Source organism: Peromyscus californicus, unplaced genomic scaffold (genome assembly GCF_007827085.1).
Source record: "Peromyscus californicus insignis strain IS unplaced genomic scaffold, ASM782708v3 Scaffold_23__1_contigs__length_62951481, whole genome shotgun sequence".
In the NCBI taxonomy this organism is placed as follows: domain Eukaryota; kingdom Metazoa; phylum Chordata; class Mammalia; order Rodentia; family Cricetidae; genus Peromyscus; species Peromyscus californicus.
Window position 1 is genome coordinate 50,381,243 of NW_026294534.1, and position 17,986 is coordinate 50,399,228.

The following is a 17,986-nucleotide window of genomic DNA, read 5'->3' on the forward strand; positions in this document are numbered from 1 at the left end:
TGTTGAGACCAAGGTTGGATAAAGCACAGGGACAAATAGCCAAATGAATGGAAACACATGAACTATGAACCAATGGCTGAGGGGTCCCCACTGGATCAGGCCCTCCGAATGGGTGAGACAGTTGATTGGCTTGATCTGTTTGGGAGGCATCCAGGCAGTGGGACCAGATCTTGTGCTCATTGCATGAGTTGGCTGTTTGAAACCTGGGGCCTATGCAGGATTGTTTGGCTCGGCCTGGGAGGAGGGGACTAGACCTACCTGGACTGAGTCTGCCAGGTTGACCTCAGTCTGTGGGGAAGGCTTTGCCCTGGAGGAGATGGGAATGGGGGGGGGTTGGGGGGAAGGTGAGGGGGACAGGAGGGGGGAGAACAAGGGAATCTGTGGCTGATATGTAGAACTGAATTGTATTGCAAAATAAATTAAAATAAATTTAAAAAAAAAGAAAACTGTAAAAGGAAGGAATAAAGCAAAAAAAAAAAATAATGTTCCTAAGATAGTGACAAATATGAAATAAAACAAAATTGAAAATGAAGTGTAATGTGGTAATATGACTTTCTCTAAACAGTACATCTCACTAAATTGATCATTATCCACGTATTTTCTACTTCTTGCCCAATATTTATTGCAAAGCTGAGTTACTTTGGTGAGTACCTGCAACTAAGTAACTGTTAGGTCCGGAGGAACCCTGGGACCAGAGGCTACCTGAAGCGCCTATTAACATGTTATGGCAGACACTGGTCATCAGGTTCTCTCAGCATCTCAAGTATCTATTACAGAGTCCTGGCTCCTCTCAGCACTTCTCACCCACAGCCACCCCCTACCCTAAACCTCTCCAGCCCCAGCACTTCACTGCCCTTCCTTCCCCCAGCTTCTCTTTCCTGTATAACTCCGCCATTTTGGCCAGGTGCTCTCTGGGTCCTTGGTTCCTCTCTTCTCCCCTCTCTCTTCCCTTCATCTCTTGCCTTTCCCCTTCTCTCTCCTCTCATGGCCTGGTCTATTCTGCTGACCATGCTCTCTCTGGACACTGCCAGATGCCTCTGGCTGTTCTCTCCCTCATATCTACAATAAAATCCTCCTCCTCAGCCATACCTGGGAGAGGTCATGTCCTCATTTCATTCACTAAGTAGAATGGTTTTTCTTACAGTTGACTGGGGTTTTAAGATTCACAGTAGAATAGGAAACCCAGAGAACCAAACAAATCACCTGTGCATAGACCGCTAGCAAAATTGGGAGCCTTTTTCTTGTTCCTTGTATATCCTGTGTAAAAGTTAGTCACCCTGTAAGCCCCACTTCTCCTAGAACAAGGTAACTTCCTGGAATGCTAGGAGTCATAGTTCTCGGGAAATAACAGATTTATTACCCACATGTTTTCACTTCCCTAAACAAGTTTGTTGGACCCAACTACAACAGATGTGCTTGACTGCATGTAGGCAGAGGGTACTTAGGCAGGAAATACATCAGGATGTATTCTTGCCCCTGTTGGACCTGATGGGAAATGCAATGAATTGTAAGTTTTGCCTTTTTAAGTCTGCAAAATGTGAACCACTCCTGAGGATCTCCAAGTGGACCTGACCAGAGTCCATCCTGGTCAGTATTTAATTAAAGCTAGCTTCAAATTTGGCTCAAATTTTGGGACTGGTTTTTCTCTCTCAAATCTCAGGTTTAACACCCGCACAGCATGTTCTTGGAATTGCTCATGATTGATACAAAGCTCTTCCACACTGGAGACATTTAAAGTGATCAGTGTCTCTGTATTTAAACCTGGCTGGACTGCCTGTTGGTGCTGCTGACATCTAACCTGGACAAGTGAAGGAACAAAGTCCTGAAGCTTCAAGAGGCTTCAGAATCCTAACCACCAGGGTTCACACGACACAGTGTCTTAGGGTTTTATTGCTGTGAAGAGACACCATGACCATCGCAACTCATAAAGAAAACATTTCATTGAGATGGCAGCTTACAGTTTCAGAGGTTCAGTCCATTATCATCATGGCAGGGAGTATGGTGACATGCAGGCAGACGTGGTGCTGGAGCTGAGAATCCTACATCATTCAGGCAACAAGAAGTCAACTGTCTCACTGGACATGGCTTGAGCATATATGAGACCTCAAAGCCTGCCTCCACAGTGACACATTTTCTCCAACAAGGCCACACCTACTCCAACAAGGTCACACCTCCTAATAGTGCCACTCCCTTTGGGGGCAATTTTCTTTCAAACCACCACACACAGAAACAGAAAGTCTATCTGAAGAAGTGTGTCACAGCTCTACACACTGTCCTCCTTGTTCGGAATTGCATTGTTATAGAGATTTGTCGGCTGATGCAAAAATTTGAAAGTGTTGAGGCCTCAGACAATGTAATTTCATGTTCTACATTCTTTTGTAGGGAAAACGGAAAGGGGAATTTGGTGATCACCAGATTTTTACAATGTGAAAAGTGTAGCTTTCCATGTATCAGCTCATCTCAGTTTCTGTCTTCACAATAATTGGGATGCATTAGAGATGTCTGTGAACGCTGCCAGACCCTGAAAAGAATGTAAATGTAAAATTATGTGTATTTTTGTAATCTGTTGAGTATTTTATGATACCTTCTCTCATTCCCTTCTGAATTTGAAGGAGTTAAGTATGTTTTACTTCTAGGAATCCTTTGAAATTGCTAATTGCTGTGTTTCAGACAAGCACATGCAGGCTCTCCATAGCCAAACTACATTAATCAAATATCCCACACCCAGACATGCTGAATCAATGAGGAATTTGCAGCATGACTGTGAAAGCAGAGGAGCTGCAGATAATAAGGGAAGCACCGAGAGACACAAGGACCACACAGCCTCGCCAATGAGATAACACGCAAAACACAGACCAGGAAATTCCCCACATTTCCTCTGCGTCCTTATGTATGGATTTAGATTTTTCCTTCTTAATTTTTTTAAAGACTTCTAGATCACTCAAAAGACTAGGCGTCAGGCAGACCACAGCAGGCAGATGCACAGGGAAAAGAAGTCCTAGGTAGAGTAATGCTTAAAATAACCAACTTCCTGCTCTGCCCCCTCCCCCCAAGACAAAGACTTGGTGCCCCCCTCCCCTTGGACTTTCAAATCTCCCACCAGCAGGACTCCTGTGTTAGGAACCAATCAGCTTCCTTTTCTTTGTCTGGATTATCTAATCCCCCACAATAACCCAAACCAACTTTTGGGAGAAAGGGAACTCACCCTACACCCAAGCATAAATGTTTGAGTTCTGCCAGACAAGCTAAAACACCACCCTTGGGTCCCCTCTCCACTCTGGAGAATCCGTCTGTTTGCTACTAGAGGAGCTGGAGGTAGAATCCAGCACCCAAAAGAAGCCCTTCCTCACTGTGCTGGCAGAAGCCAGAGTCATCTGGGGAAGAGAGAATCTCAACTGAGGGATTGCCGCCATCAGGTTGCCTATCTTTGTTAATGACAGATGTGGGAGGTGCCATCCCTGGGCAGGTGGTCCTCAGCTGTAGAAGAAAGCAACTGAGCAGTTCACAAAAAGCAGCAATAAGCAGTGTTCCCCTGCGGTCTCTGCCGAAGTTCTTGCCTCCAGGTTCCTACCTTCCTTGAGTTCCTGCGTTGGCGACCCTCAGTGATAGACCGTGATTGGAACATGAAAGCTAAATAAACCCATTCTTCCCCAGGTGCTTTGGGTCATGGTCTTTATCTCAGTAGTAGAAAGAAAATTAGGACATCCCCTCCAAGAAAAGCATAGGAGTAGGAGTCCAGGGTGCCACCGAAGCAGGTCCTGAGACAGGAAATGCAGATCCCCTGTAAGTTCCCAGGTCACAGACAGAGAGGCCAAGCACAATCATCACCCAAACATCCTTCCGTGGATAAGAGATCTGTTTAAGTGGGAGGTTCAAGATCTCCTCAGACAGCTATGTGAATATTTGAAGGGTTTTTTGTTTTGTTTTGTTTTTAAGTAAGTTCTTTGCTAGTTTTTATTTTGTTTTGTTTATTGTTTGTTTTTAAATAAAATGTGCTGAGTTTGTGCCTCTTTTGGAATTATCGTCAACTCTTTGAGCCATGTTTTCTAAGGTCAGTTTTTGACAAAACTAGCTATAACTGTTCAAACTCAACAACAGTAGAGAGGACCCAAGAGTTGGGGAGACCAATGAGAAAGAAGGGGTGTAGCCACTGGGTGTCTCTTGTCTGTTATTAAACACATTTGCCGTTTTTCTCTAGTTACGAGTTGGCTCTGTGATCATAACTGCTTTGGGAATCCTGTGATTCATGCTGCTGTTCAAAGCCCCAATCAGTAAAATATAATGCTTTCCCACTCCCTTCTGACTGCAGAAGATGGTCCTAAACATGCAAAATAGCTAGTTAGCTGTTCTACGAGAGCAGAATACATTCAAACATAAGCCTACCCTGGATTATTTAATTCTATTGCATTGAACAATTCAACATAACTTCGCTTTACATCATTATACAAGCCAGATGTTGGTGGTTCACACCTGTAATCCCAGCACTTGAGGGGAATACTACCCTTGGTTTTGACCTGAGTTGGCCACTAGACAATAGTGCCATTCATGAGGCAGGAAGAGATTGTTTTTAGAGTGTCTCAGAGTGAGGATTGAGTGGTTATGAGAATGATATATTGTTTAGCAGAACATTATGGTTATCCACATGGTTGAAATGAGGACTAAAGCTCAGCACAGTAACCTAAGCCAGAACTGCCGATTAATATGGAAGATGCAGGTGAGGTTGCCCAGGGATGTGTATAAATTAAGTCTGTACAGCAGCAGCACAGGTAACAACAACACTGACGGCTAGAAGCACAAGTCACTTATTGAATATTGGGGTGAACCATTGACACAGGCAGAGACAGCAGGACAAAGACATCAAGGGTCTGAGGACACAGAAGAACGTAAAGGCTTTAAAAGATCCCCGTTGGCATTGTTACTTGAGAGCATTAGGATCTTCAACAGAAAAGTTCCTTTTGCCCGTACTTCCCTTTCAACATGTAAGTAGAGAGAAATGATTGGACAGCTTCTCACAACTCTAGTCCTAGGAGGAGCTGTGAAGACCAACTCCCTCATAGAAGCCAACTTCTCAAGAAGTCCTATTTGGTCACAGGACAAGCATTTCTACCATTTCCTGTTGACTGGGGGACTCCTGTGGCAATTTTGAGGCATCTTTAAAAAAAAATCAAGAGGATAGCTATCTTTATGACACCTACTTTAGAGTCGCTCTGTTCCCCAAATGTGAATTTAATAGCAAAAAAATGTGTACGTGCTCATCATGGTCATCTAAATCTTGACTACTGTTGTGAGCCTGGGTTTGGCTTATATGTCATGTGGATGAACATTATCTTTCTGAATACTCTAAAACTGGGACACAGAGCATGTATTTCTTTTTTTTTTCTTCTCACTTCTGAGAAAGCGTACTGCTGGTTTTTCAGACCCTCAATCCCTGAGCACAACTGGATACCCTCTGTCATTGTGCTGCACTGGTGGGTCCACATACAATCAAAGGTGAATTCCCAGAACTTCTTTTTTTTTCATATTTAAAATTTGTCTTTTATTCTTTTTTTCTGTTTTCTTTCTTTTTTAAAATTATTATTTTATTTTATAATTAATTTAATTTTACATATCAACCATAGGTTCCCCTGTCCTCCCTCCTCCCACTCCCCAGCCTTCCCCCCCAATCCACCCCCGATTCCCACCTCCTCCAAGGCAAGGTCTCCCCTGGGGATTCATTTCAGCCTGGTAGATTCAGTTGAGGCAGGTCCAGTCCCCTCCTCCCTACACCAAGGCTGAGCAAAATGTCTCAGCATAGGCCCTAGGTTCCAAAAAGCCAGCTCATGCACTAAGGACAGGTCCTGGTCCCACTGGGCCTCCCAAACAGTTCAAGCTAATCAACTGCCTCACTTATCCAGAGGGCCTGATCCAGTTCCATGGGGGCTCCTCAGCTATTGGTTCACAGTTCGTATGTTTCCACTAGTTTGGCTATTTGTCCCTGTGCTGTTTCCAATCATGGTCTCAATATCTCTTGCTCATATAATCTCTCCTCTCCCTCGCCGATTGGACTCCTGGAGCTCCACCTGGGGCTTGGCCATGTATCTCTGCATCTGCTTCCATCAGTCACTAGATGAGAGTTCTATCATGACAGTTAGGGTGTTTGGCCATCCAATCACCAGAGTAGGTCAGCTCAGGCACTCTCTCGACCATTGCCAGTAGTCTATTGTGGAGGTATCTTTGTGGATTTCTGGGGACCTCTCTAGCACTCTGCTTCTTTCTATTTCCACGGGGTCTTCATTTATCATGGTATCTCTTTCCTTGTTCTCCCACTCTGTTCCTGATCCAGCTGGGACCTTCCGCTCCCCTAAGCTTTCTTTCCCCGACCCTTGCCCTCCATTACCCCCCCTCACATCCAGTTTGCATATGTGAATCTCATCCATTTCTCTGTCTTTGGGCAATCCCTGTGTCTTTCTAAGGGTCCTCTTTACTAGGTAGCCTCCCTGGAGTTGTGAGTTGCAGTCTGGTTATCCTTTGCTTTACATCTAGTATCAACTCATAAGTGAGTACATACTATGTTTGTCTTTCTGATTCTGGGTTACCTCACTCAGGATGATTTTTTTCTAGTTCCATCCATTTGTCTGCAAACCTCATGATGTCATTGTTTTTCTCTGCTGAGTAGTACTCCATTGTGCATATGTACCACATTTTATTTATCCATTCTTCAGTTGAAGGGCATCAAGGTTGTTTCCAGGTTCTGGCTATTACAAATAATGCTGCTATGAACATAGTTGAGCATGTGTCCTTGTGGTATGATTGAGCATTCCTTGGGAATATGCCCAAGAGGGGTATAGCTGGGTCTTGAGGGAGATTGATTCCCAATTTTCTAAGAAATCACCATATTGATTTCCAAAGTGGTTGTACAAGTTTGCATTCCCACCACCAGTGTAGGAGTGTTCCCCTTGCTCCACATCTGAATATATGATTTTCGACAAAGAAGTCAAAACTGTACAATGGGGAAAAAAAGCATCTTCAACAAATGGTGCTGGCATAACTGGATGTCAACATGTAGAAGATTGCAAATAGATCCATATCTGTCACTGTGCACAAAACTTAAGTCCAAGTGGATCAAGGACCTCAACATAAATCCAGTTACTCTGAACCTGACAGAAGAGAAAGTAGGAAGTAGTCTTGAATGCATTGGCACCAGAGATCACTTCCAGAATATAACACCAGTAGCACAGACACTGAGAGAAACAATTAATAAATGGGACCTCTTGAAACTGAGAGGCTTTTGTAGGGCAAAGGACACGGTCAATAAGACAAAACGACAGCCTACAGAATGGGAAAAGATCTTCACCAACCCCACATCTGACAGAGGGCTGATATCCAGAATGTATAAAGAACTCAAGATATTAGACACCAAAATACCCAACAGTCCAATTAAAAAATGGGCTATAGAGCTAAACAGAGAATTCTCAACAGAGGAAGCTCAAATGGCTGAAAGACATTTAAGGAATTGCTCAACATCCTTAATCATCAGGGAAATGCAAATCAAAACGACTCTGAGATACCATCTTACACCCATCAGAATGGCTAAGATCAAAAACAGAGCATGTATTTCATCAAGACATTTTATTTTGGTATAACTATAGGTGCACATTGACTCTTTTTGAGTCCAGTGAGTCCTATACCCAATTTCTCTAGTGGCGAGATCTTGTTACACTGTATTACTGCCAGTACATTGACCTTTGGACAGTTCCTCTGCTGTCTGTTACTTTTCTCATTGCTAAGGCCAAAGGTCTGCCATAAGCAACCAAAGGCAGGAAGGGTTGACTTGGCTCACTGGAAGCACAGTCCATCGTGGCAGGAAAGGCATGGCAATGGAGTGGCCCGTGGCTGTGGCAGCAGGAGCAGAGGAAGAGGGCAGCCATGTCATTTTCACAGTGAAGAAGCAAAGGGTTGGGCCAGAAAGCATGGTTAGCCTATAAAACACTTTAGCCCTGTCTCCGTGACTGCCCACGAGACCCCATGTCTGAAAGGCTTCAAAACCTCCCAAAGTAGCATCCGGGTGTTAGAATTGGGCCCTTACTCCAGCTGCACATGCGCAGTTCAGGGTCTTGCATCTTACATTATCAGTGTGCGCTGGCGACTACGTGCGCCGGGTGTAGTCACGCAATCAGCGCGTGCGTGGTGTAGCTCCTTACCGGGAGCCCTTGAAAGCCAGATGCAGACCCCACGCTCACTCTGCTCTCTCTCCCTCCCCTGCCCCACTAGGCCTTGTCTCCAGTCCCCCCTCCCTTCCTCGAAATAAAGCTCTGAATACTGATAGTGGGTTCTGTCATGACCGTGACCTTTCCACACAGTAACCAGCGCCACAACCAGCGCCGTTTATCTTTTACTAGGGACCATGTGTTCAAACACATGAGATGGTGAGAGATATTTCACACCCAAACCGTGACACCAGTCTTGCTCAGTTTCCCCATTTCACAGGCACTCAATTGTGTGGACGGAGGGGCGGTTTTATTCATCTACCTAACCCACTGAAACCTGAGTATCTCAGGAAGTAGCAATGTTGAAGGAGATAAACAAGAGCAACTTTGACTCCAAAGAGACTTCGAAAGGGTTGGTAGAGATGGAGATGCTCAGCACAGGGGAGCATCCTGAATCCAGCCTCTTGGAAAGTGAAGACAGGAGCTGCCTAAGAAGACTAAGAATATTAAAAAGCATCTTCTTACTGTCAACCATGGATAGCCACGCCTAGATACTAATCAATTTGTAACACACAGCATATCATATCTGTATTTGCATATGTAAATTAATCAGCAAAATTACATTCACTACCTAATTTTCAGCTAAGAAATTTCTTCAATGTTAGCTATCGTTATTTCTTCAACAGACAGAACCTCAGTGCTTAAAGCATTTGGTTCAAAGTTAATTGGTGTACTATGTTAAAAATCAAATTGTCAGCTCTTTTTCAAGAAATTATTCCCAACAACAGTGGAAGGTGGGTAGATTTTCAGTCCAAGTAGCAATATTAAGGCATCTTTCAAATGCTCATTTATTCAGAGTATGAAGAATTAATTGGAATGCTTTAGTTCATCAGCCTCAAAAATGTTCCCTGTAATTGCCTCATCAGTAATATTGCTATTCAGTGGTTTATGATCAAAACTCGGGGTTAAGAATGAAATTCTGTACACCATGCTCCAACTATGAGGTTCAGACTTGTTCTAAATTGTACTCAGATTTTTTTCTGCATATGATATATTTCTCAGTTTTAAAAATTCGTTTATACCTATTTATCAATAGCAGGGTTTGACAATTCCTGTTGCTTTCTTGGTATCAGAATATCTTGCTACAGCGAGGTAAGCCTGTATGTCTTTTCTTTAGTTTGTCTCCATGATAATATTCATCTCTAAGACAGGGAGAAAGAAATAACTAGAGCTGGGGAGATCACTCACCCACAAAGTGCTGGCAGAGCACCTAAGCTTGAGCTCCAGCACCAATGTAAAAGGCCAGGCATGGTGGGTCATAGGAGGCAGAGCCAAAGATCCCTGAGGCTCTCTGAACAGTTAGCCTAAGCACCGAACCCCAGGTCCCAGTGGAAAGCCTTGTCCCCAAAAAACCAGATGAATGACCATCCGGCCATCCTGAGAAATAATAGCCAAGCTTGACCTCTGGCCCTCATATGTACACACACACACACACACACACACACACACACACACACACACACGCACAAGAAATAAAACAAATATCCCCAAGGCTACAAATAGCAAGTCCATACAGATTCTGTAGCAACTGGTATAAGGGCAAAGATCAGACCATGTCCGCATCTGCACATGTTCCCCCACCCCCCAAGAAATCCTAGAGACTATTAGCCTTACTACATGTTGATTAAAGGAAAATAGTATTTCTATCAATTAATTAGGATTTATTGGAATTGTATTTAACAAGTAACACCAATGAAGGACAGTACTGGGATCAAACCAAGAGGCTCATACACCAGTCTTCCTACAAGCCCTCTGCAACTGAGGTATGCCCCTAAGCCCCAAAAGTACATTTTGAAGAATCTCTTTAAATCTTAAACTTCATTTATGTAGACCTCCATATCCAGGATAGCTTCTATAATCCAGATGTTTCTGTACACCTAACTTTTGTAGGTTGAAATATAATCCACAGTGTCATAGTATTAGAAGATGGGACCTTCACGAAGTAATTAGTTCATGAAGGTGGAGCCCTCAAGAACAGGATTGAGGCCCAACAAAAGGGCCCTAAGGGGGAATCTTTTGCCCCTTCTACCAAGAGGGGTCCCAAGGAGGAGGTGCCACACTTGAGAAAGCTGACCCTTACTGAACCCCTCCTCAGCTGTCACCTTATCCCAGGCTTCCTAATCTCCAGAACTGTGAGAGGTAATGTTCTGTTGTTTGTATACCACCTATTCTATGGTATTGCTGTTACAGCAGCCAAATAGACTAAGACAATGCTTTTTCTCAGTGTGCTTCCTCTTTGCAAGAATAATAGCTGTGTTGGCTCATGCTTGAGATCCAAGCACTGAGAAGGCATGATGGGAGGATTGCTGTCAGCCATCTCTACAATGTGAGTTCTGTGTCGACCTGGGTTATAGTGTGAAAAGCCATGGATCAAATCTCAATCAAGCAAACAAGACAACCTTTCAATTTTCCCTATTTTCTAGTTTTCCCTTTAGCCTCATTTTTAAAAAGGCTTATGCCACTCATTTCTGTCAGAATAAATTTTTTTTTTTTTTTTGGTTTTTCGAGACAGAGTTTCTCTGTGTAGCTTTGCGCCTTTCCTGGGACTCACTTGGTAGCCCAGGCTGGCCTCGAACTCACAGAGATCCACCTGGCTCTGCCTCCCGAGTGCTGGGATTAAAGGCGTGTGCCACCACCGCCCGGCTAAAATATTTTTTTTTTTTTTTACAATTAGAAATCTGTACTGAATTCAAGACAGGTCAACTGGGACATTGAAATGACTTCTGTGCCATTGTGTGTCATCTCCTGGGTCAACACTTCATAGTCGCTCTGGGATTAGGAAAAACAAAACCACCTCCTTTCTACAGTGTAGATATTTGGGGGGACAGTATGGGTGCCCAGCGGTAGATGAAAACACTTTACTGTTCAGAAAGTCCTGGCTTAACGCTAGGTTTCTTTTCTAGCAAAGGAAATAGTAACAAAAGCCTAGTGAGAAACAAAATTGGAGGCTCCACTCCCTGGAGGCTGTTCTACCTTCTCCATCATCTTCCCTATAGACTTCCTCTAACTAGGCAACAGTGAGGGGTTTAAATATTCCTTCCCCCGTTGAGAAGCGGCATTATCTGCTCTGACTTGCTCCCATGGCCCTGCCAGTCTTTGCTGCAAGAGAAGGAAAAAGAGCACTGGAAGGGACTGGTTCAAGACTGGGGAGGGAAAAGACCCAGACACAATAAACAGATTGCAAAGCACACACTGAGTCCAAAATCCTGAGCCTGCATTCTGGTGTGCTCACTTACATTCACTTTTTACCCAGTCGGAGTTCATGGTTGAGGAGGGCCACCATTCACAGCATCCATGGAGGGAGGGCTTTACAGCCTGCTGCCACTTCCTTTTTCCAAGAACTCACCATTTCCTCTCCTTAAGGAAGTCAGGTCTCCCCTTGACCTTCTGTACCCCTCCATCTTGATCTATTATGGGACATACTGGGCCAGTTATTCGGCTTCCTAGAAATAAACATTCCTGGTTTCTTCCTGTCTGAAGTTAGCCCAGTGCTTGTAGGTAGGCTAGTATTTGAATTTACAAAGTCAACTTCTTAACTGGGAGGATGCTAGCTAGCCCTTCCTGATTCTCGTCTTTTGCCAATAGAATGTGCATATAATTATTAGAGGGAGTTTCTAATGCTGGCTTAAACAGTCGGAGGCTGGACAATCTCACTACAGCTGTCTGCAAGCTAGAAAACCAGGGTAAGCCACTCACTGCTCAGGCCAGGAATCTGGATGCAGCCGGACAGACACCAGTGATAGGAGCACAGTATTGAGACCAAAGATCCGGAAGCTTCCTGGAGAGTCTGGTGCGAGTCTGAGTTCCCAGGCTGAAGGATCTGATGTGTGACATCTGTGGCTGATGACAGCAGAAACAGAAGAAAAGAAAAAGTGCATCCACTCCAGAAAACTGGAGCCCGCGTGCCCAGGAACTCTTCACTGCTTTTATTCTTTGTTCTATTCAGACCTGTGGTCAGCAGGGTGGTCAGTGATGCCAACATTCAGGGTGGGTTTACCCCACTCAGTAACTGTCTCTAGAGACACACCCACACACATACCTAGAAGTGCGCTTTACAAATGTTTTAGGCAAGGCAAACTCTTAGTCAAGTCAAGTTGACATCTCAGATTGGCCATGGCCCTCAAAAATACATCTGGTCAACCCCCGACATTCTTGGTCACCATGCACACCCACTGACATTCATAAAATTCCCAGATATTATTTTAAAATCTCCTTCCCCCTTATTTTACAAGAGCCTCTGCAAGTTGAGGTTGACCCTTCCATGGGCTGGGAAGAATGCTCAGCGGATAAAGGGCTTGTCATGCAAACATGCAGGCCAGGGTTTAGCCAACAGAAAAGGCAGGCTTGATTGATGGCCATCAGTGTTCCCAGCACTACAAAGGCTGAGAAGGGATCGCTATGGCAAGCTGGCCAGCTAGACGAGCTAGAATTAGCGAACTCCCGGTTCAAAGAAAGACCCTGACTCAAACACAGTGGAGAGGAACTGAGGAACACATCCGCCCTCAACTTCAGGCCTCCAAATGCATCTGCATCCACACACGTAAGAACACACATATACACAAATACCAAGCATATATACACAGGCAAAAATTTTTTAGAGCTGGATACCTCCTTAATTCCTCCACACTTTTCAGACTTATAAGTGATGGGGCTTGATTTATCTCTACCAACCTCCTTACTGTCCTGTCCCTAAGATCTCACAAGTACATCTCATTTTCTTCTGAGGCTCCCCGCTATGAGGATGCACTCTGCTACTGTCACCATTGTCAAAACATGGAGAGAATTCATCCTAGAAACCTCAAGCTATTTGGCCCTGAACTGTCTCCCTATGTGGCAAACTGCTTACACATGTACACAGCCTACATCCTATGCTTCCTACAAACATTATACACAGCCTAGCACACCACTGACAACCAGAGACAAGAGAGAAGAAACATGCCCTGATACGCCTGAAAAAAATAGTAACTATGGAAAAATCAAGAATGCCGAGTTTACGTTAGCAGAACCATCCCAGCATATGGCACATAGAGGTCTTATAATGCCAAGAATGAAGCCTATTCATCCCTCCCACATTGTCCAGAACTTTGTACAAACACTAGTGCATTCAAAGCAGTTTATTCTTTGTCTGCCTCTAATGCTACCATCCTAAAGGTCCAAACCAGTCTGCAGGCAGTGATAAGGTTAAGGTTAGAATTTTTAAAGCCAGCTTCTAAACTTTTTGCCTAATTTCAGGGCCTCTGTCCCACTCTCCTGAATGTCTGAATTCGACAAGCATTGTGTTCTTAACCTGAGAAGGATCTTGAGTCTCAGAGTTCTCCACAACCTGGTATCTGAGGGTGGGACTCAGCAGCTGCCTTCTTGAGTAACACCCTGCTAAACCTCTCTGTGAAAAACCTCTTTTCCAGCATTTGCAGAATGGTGAACAGCTGTATTCTTGGTATTGTTTAACTAAACAATAGAAATCCTTTTCAACCCTTCATCAATCCATATCTCCTGCCTCACTGGTCTTATCTCTGAGCACCTCATGGCTTCTGAGATCACCACTTGATAAAGAAACTATTGATAAACATGTGGGCAGAAGGTCAGCCCTGTTGTGTTCTTACTTTTATGAGAAGATTAGACAAATAAAACCTGACTTGTTTTTGCTAAACACTCAGGAACTTGATTTTGCCAATTATAAAGGAGCTTATCTTGTAATCTGTCCTTGCACTAATTGAATCAGAGTAAATCCTCCTGAGCTACACAGCTGATCTTCTTGTTCCGGAAGGAAAAATGAATGGAGTGTATTTACTATGTAGTTTTTCTGATCTAATAGCCTATGGGTCTACTTGTGTTTTATACTCTGAATTAATTTTAATATAAACAGTTTTAAAACGTGAAGATAAACTGTGGAGCATGTTTGTAGGTATTTGTCGGAATCCCTGCACACATGGGTGTTTGTTCTACTGGCTTTCAGTTGATTTGGGACTCCTGAGAGTAAATAGGGTTCCCCTTGATCTAATTGGCACCAGATTAATTAGGTATCCACACCAGAACACTTTCAATGAACAGCCATGCACTAACTTTGATAAGTAATGTCTGCCAGAGGGGAACAAGCATTCATTCATATAAATATCCATCATCTTCATGCTGATGAGCTCTTGGTTCAGAAGGAAGTGGTGGTCTGTGTGCATTTATTTGGTAAAGCTCAAGGAGTAATGTTTAAATGGAGGGTCAGAAAATACATATAAATTTAGAAAATATTCCTGAAGCGTTTGTTTGATTTTCAAATTCTTTAATGTTAAAAAATGTCCTAGAACAGAAAACTAAGGCCTGGATATGCAGTTAAGATTGATTATGAGTTCATCACCTCCCAATAAATAAATGATTTTCCTGTTAGGCAATATTTGAGCCAGATATGGTAGCACATGCTTTTAATCTCTATACTCAGGAGACAGAGGCAGGCAGATCTCTGAGTTCAAGGTCAGCCTAGTCTACAGATTGAGTTCCAAGACAGTCAGGGCTACACAGAGAAACCTTGTCTTGAAATTTTTCAAAAAGAAAAGAAGAGAAATATTTGAATACATTTAGTTATAATCAGACGGCGATACGGTTCGGATACATGGAAGGTTTGGCAGAAAGGCTTTCTTCTCTCCAGTAATTCAGCTTTTTTTACTTGGTGTCTGCAACAGCCAGGGGTACAACAGACACCAAAGAGACCAGAGAAACCAACAAAAACAGCTGCTGTCCTCAGAGACAACTCTACCTTCCTGCAGAGTTTGCAAGAAGGGTAGTAGCTGGTGATGATGGTAATAATAAACGCCTTCATTGGTAAAGGGATAAAATCTTCCTGAAATTCCAGGGGGGGAATCGCTCTTTGGTTGGGACAAACTTGGAAAACTTTTGGGTCGAAAAGGTCTAAACAAAGGGAGAAAAGGCAATGGTCGTTGGAAGGCCAGAAACCCAAAGCCCACTGCAGCCAGCTCAGGAGACTTGGAATTCAGGGAAGAACTTGACTTCTGCCTTGGGGCAGCATGGCCTCCCTTACAGGAGGGCAGACACATCAGGTACCTGCTAGAGACAAATAACTGAACAAACAGTAGAGGCCCAGAGAACAGTCAGGGTCAAGCTTTTTCAACGGCCAGGCTGCAAGAGCGGCAGTTCATCGCTGGGGTGCTGAACTAGGTCAGCAGCCCTGAGAGCAGAGCATAGAGAAGGGATGGGGGAGACATTTCTCAGGCAGCGTCATCAGGGGCCTGACAACGGATGAGCAACATGGGGAAGGAACAACATGAAAGTGGAAATTTTAATCCTCTGTGACTAGTGGAATATTGGTTATAATTAGCAAAATTAGTACAAAGACAGAACATTTGGAATAAATAAAGTTCTTCATGCGGTCCTGAGAAATCCATTCTCGATCCTTACAACTGCTATTTATGTGCACACGAACATGTACGTGACTGAAATGCTTTTTTCCTCTTGACACATTTGAAACTATGAAGTATTTTCTCTCAGGACATTAAGAGCCCACTGGGAGATTAAAACATTCAATAACATTTTGTACATTAAAATTAAAATAACAAAACAGAATCAACAATTGGTCTTCGGTTGGAAACACTGTCTTTTCTCATGATATAATCATTATCAGAAAGGCTGGTTGTTCAGAAATCCCTAGCTGTGGGAGCCCATTTTCAGGTTCCTAGTGGCTTTACCCAGCAGGTCTGCGTGGAGAGGATGATTGGACCACAGGCCTGAGTGCAGGTGTCTGAGATGGTCTGCACTTGGCTGTGCTGGGACGAGGTCTTTTGCTCCACCCCTTGGCATTTCTTTAAATACCCTAGGGCAGAGACAGTCAGGGCCCATTGGAATATGTTTCAGGCCCTCTCGAGGATATCCTGTATTTTCTATCTGTTTATCTCCACAATCTAAATCCTTCTGTCTAATATTTCCTGCTGCTTGCACTCAAGAAAACTCTGGGGGACTGTGGGGTTGGTGGGTAAACGCCCCACACCTAGCCAATAAAGAGAGGGGAATTCTATGCTGTGAATGTGTTGCTCTGATTGGTTGAAAAATAAAATGCTGATTGGCCAGTAGCCAGGCAAGAAGTATGGGCAGAATAAGCAGGCAAGGAGAATTCTGGGAAGAGGAAGGCTGAGTCAGGACTCGCCAGCCAGACACAGAGGAAGCAAGATGACAAGGCAGAACTAAGAAAAGGCACCAAGCCACGTGGCTAAACATAAATAAGAATTATGGGTTAATTTAAGTGTAAGAGCTAGTCAGTAATAAGCCTGAGCTAATGGCCAAGCAGTTATAATTAATATAAGCTTCTGAGTGATTATTCTATAAAAGGCTACAGGACTGAGGGTGAGAGATTTGCCCCAACTGTGGGCCAGGCAGGACACAGGAAACACTCCAGCTACCATTCCAGAGTCATATTGAGCAACCAAGTAAGAAAGAAATGATGGCTTGTTAAGAAACTTGGAGGTCAATAGGAGAAAATCTGACTCTATATGACTTAAATGTTTCTAAGCACATGTAAGAATCTTGGAGATGGAAAAGTTCCCAGACTGGTTAAATTGCCAATAGAATTAAGTGCCAAGGTTTTCTGCAGTCTTCAATGGTTCTGTGAGCACCCTGGTTCTTCAACAGGATTCCTCATGACCTCCAGATGGTAGAAGCCACTGCCCCTATCATCGCTTCACTCTGCCATTTAGAAACACAGAAGAGCCGTTTCTTCTTCTTATTCGGCTTGCTTGTGTGTCTTGTTTTAACGAAGGGGCTTCTTTCTTTAAGTACAGTCAGCAGACTTCCCTCAGAGCTCATCTCTAAACCAAATGAAAAGCCCAACCCTAGGTGAGTCACTGTCTTCCAACAGTCCTTAGGGTGAGTGTCTCCAACTGGCTCAAAACTTTCCATCTCAGACTCAGGTCCCAGGCATTGTATATTCAGAGATGACAGTCTGGACTATAGAAGAATTTATGGCACTAAGATAGTAAGCCAGTATTCCTCAGGAACTTGTGAACCAGTTCCTACCCACCTAAAAGAGTCCTTTGCCTTGGCTCCAGCAGGAGAGACAATGACATATACCCGTGGTTGCATATCCAAGCCCACATTTCCTCCAGGCTCCCTAAGTCCCTGTTCACGAGTACCTGTTATGTGTTTTGAAGCCTCCACAGTAGCCTCTTGGACCTTCTTCCTTTCCCAACTCCTCCTGCACCACGCTCACCCCTAGGCTGTTTCAGATTCCACCCCCCCGCAAGGTTTTCCCTGCCTGCCCTCTACTCCATCTCCACTATTCTTACCCACTGTTCTCCCCTTTCTCACAGATAATCCTGGCCATATCCAGTCTTCTCTTTTTCTCTCTGCTCTGGACTCCCCCAGATGCCTCTGGATGTTTTTTCTCTTATCCATAATAAAAACCTACCCACTCCCCATGGAGCAGGCATTTCAACGCTCTCTTTATTGTGCCCCCCTGAATACACCTATGGATCCAATTTTCACTTTCCATTTGTCTTACCGCCAAGACTTATCTTTCCATATGAAGAATGGTGATACATGTCTACGTTCTGTAATTAATACACATACAGTTGAACTCTTGGTATCTTCAAGTCAAGGCATGTGCTATTTCCAATGTGCCGATATGATGAATTTATCACTAGGCCATGTAAGCATCTTGACAAAATCATGATAAAATGCTCAAACCACATTGGCCATACACCTACCTTTACCTAGCAAGCTGACAGGGTACGCCATTCTGGAAT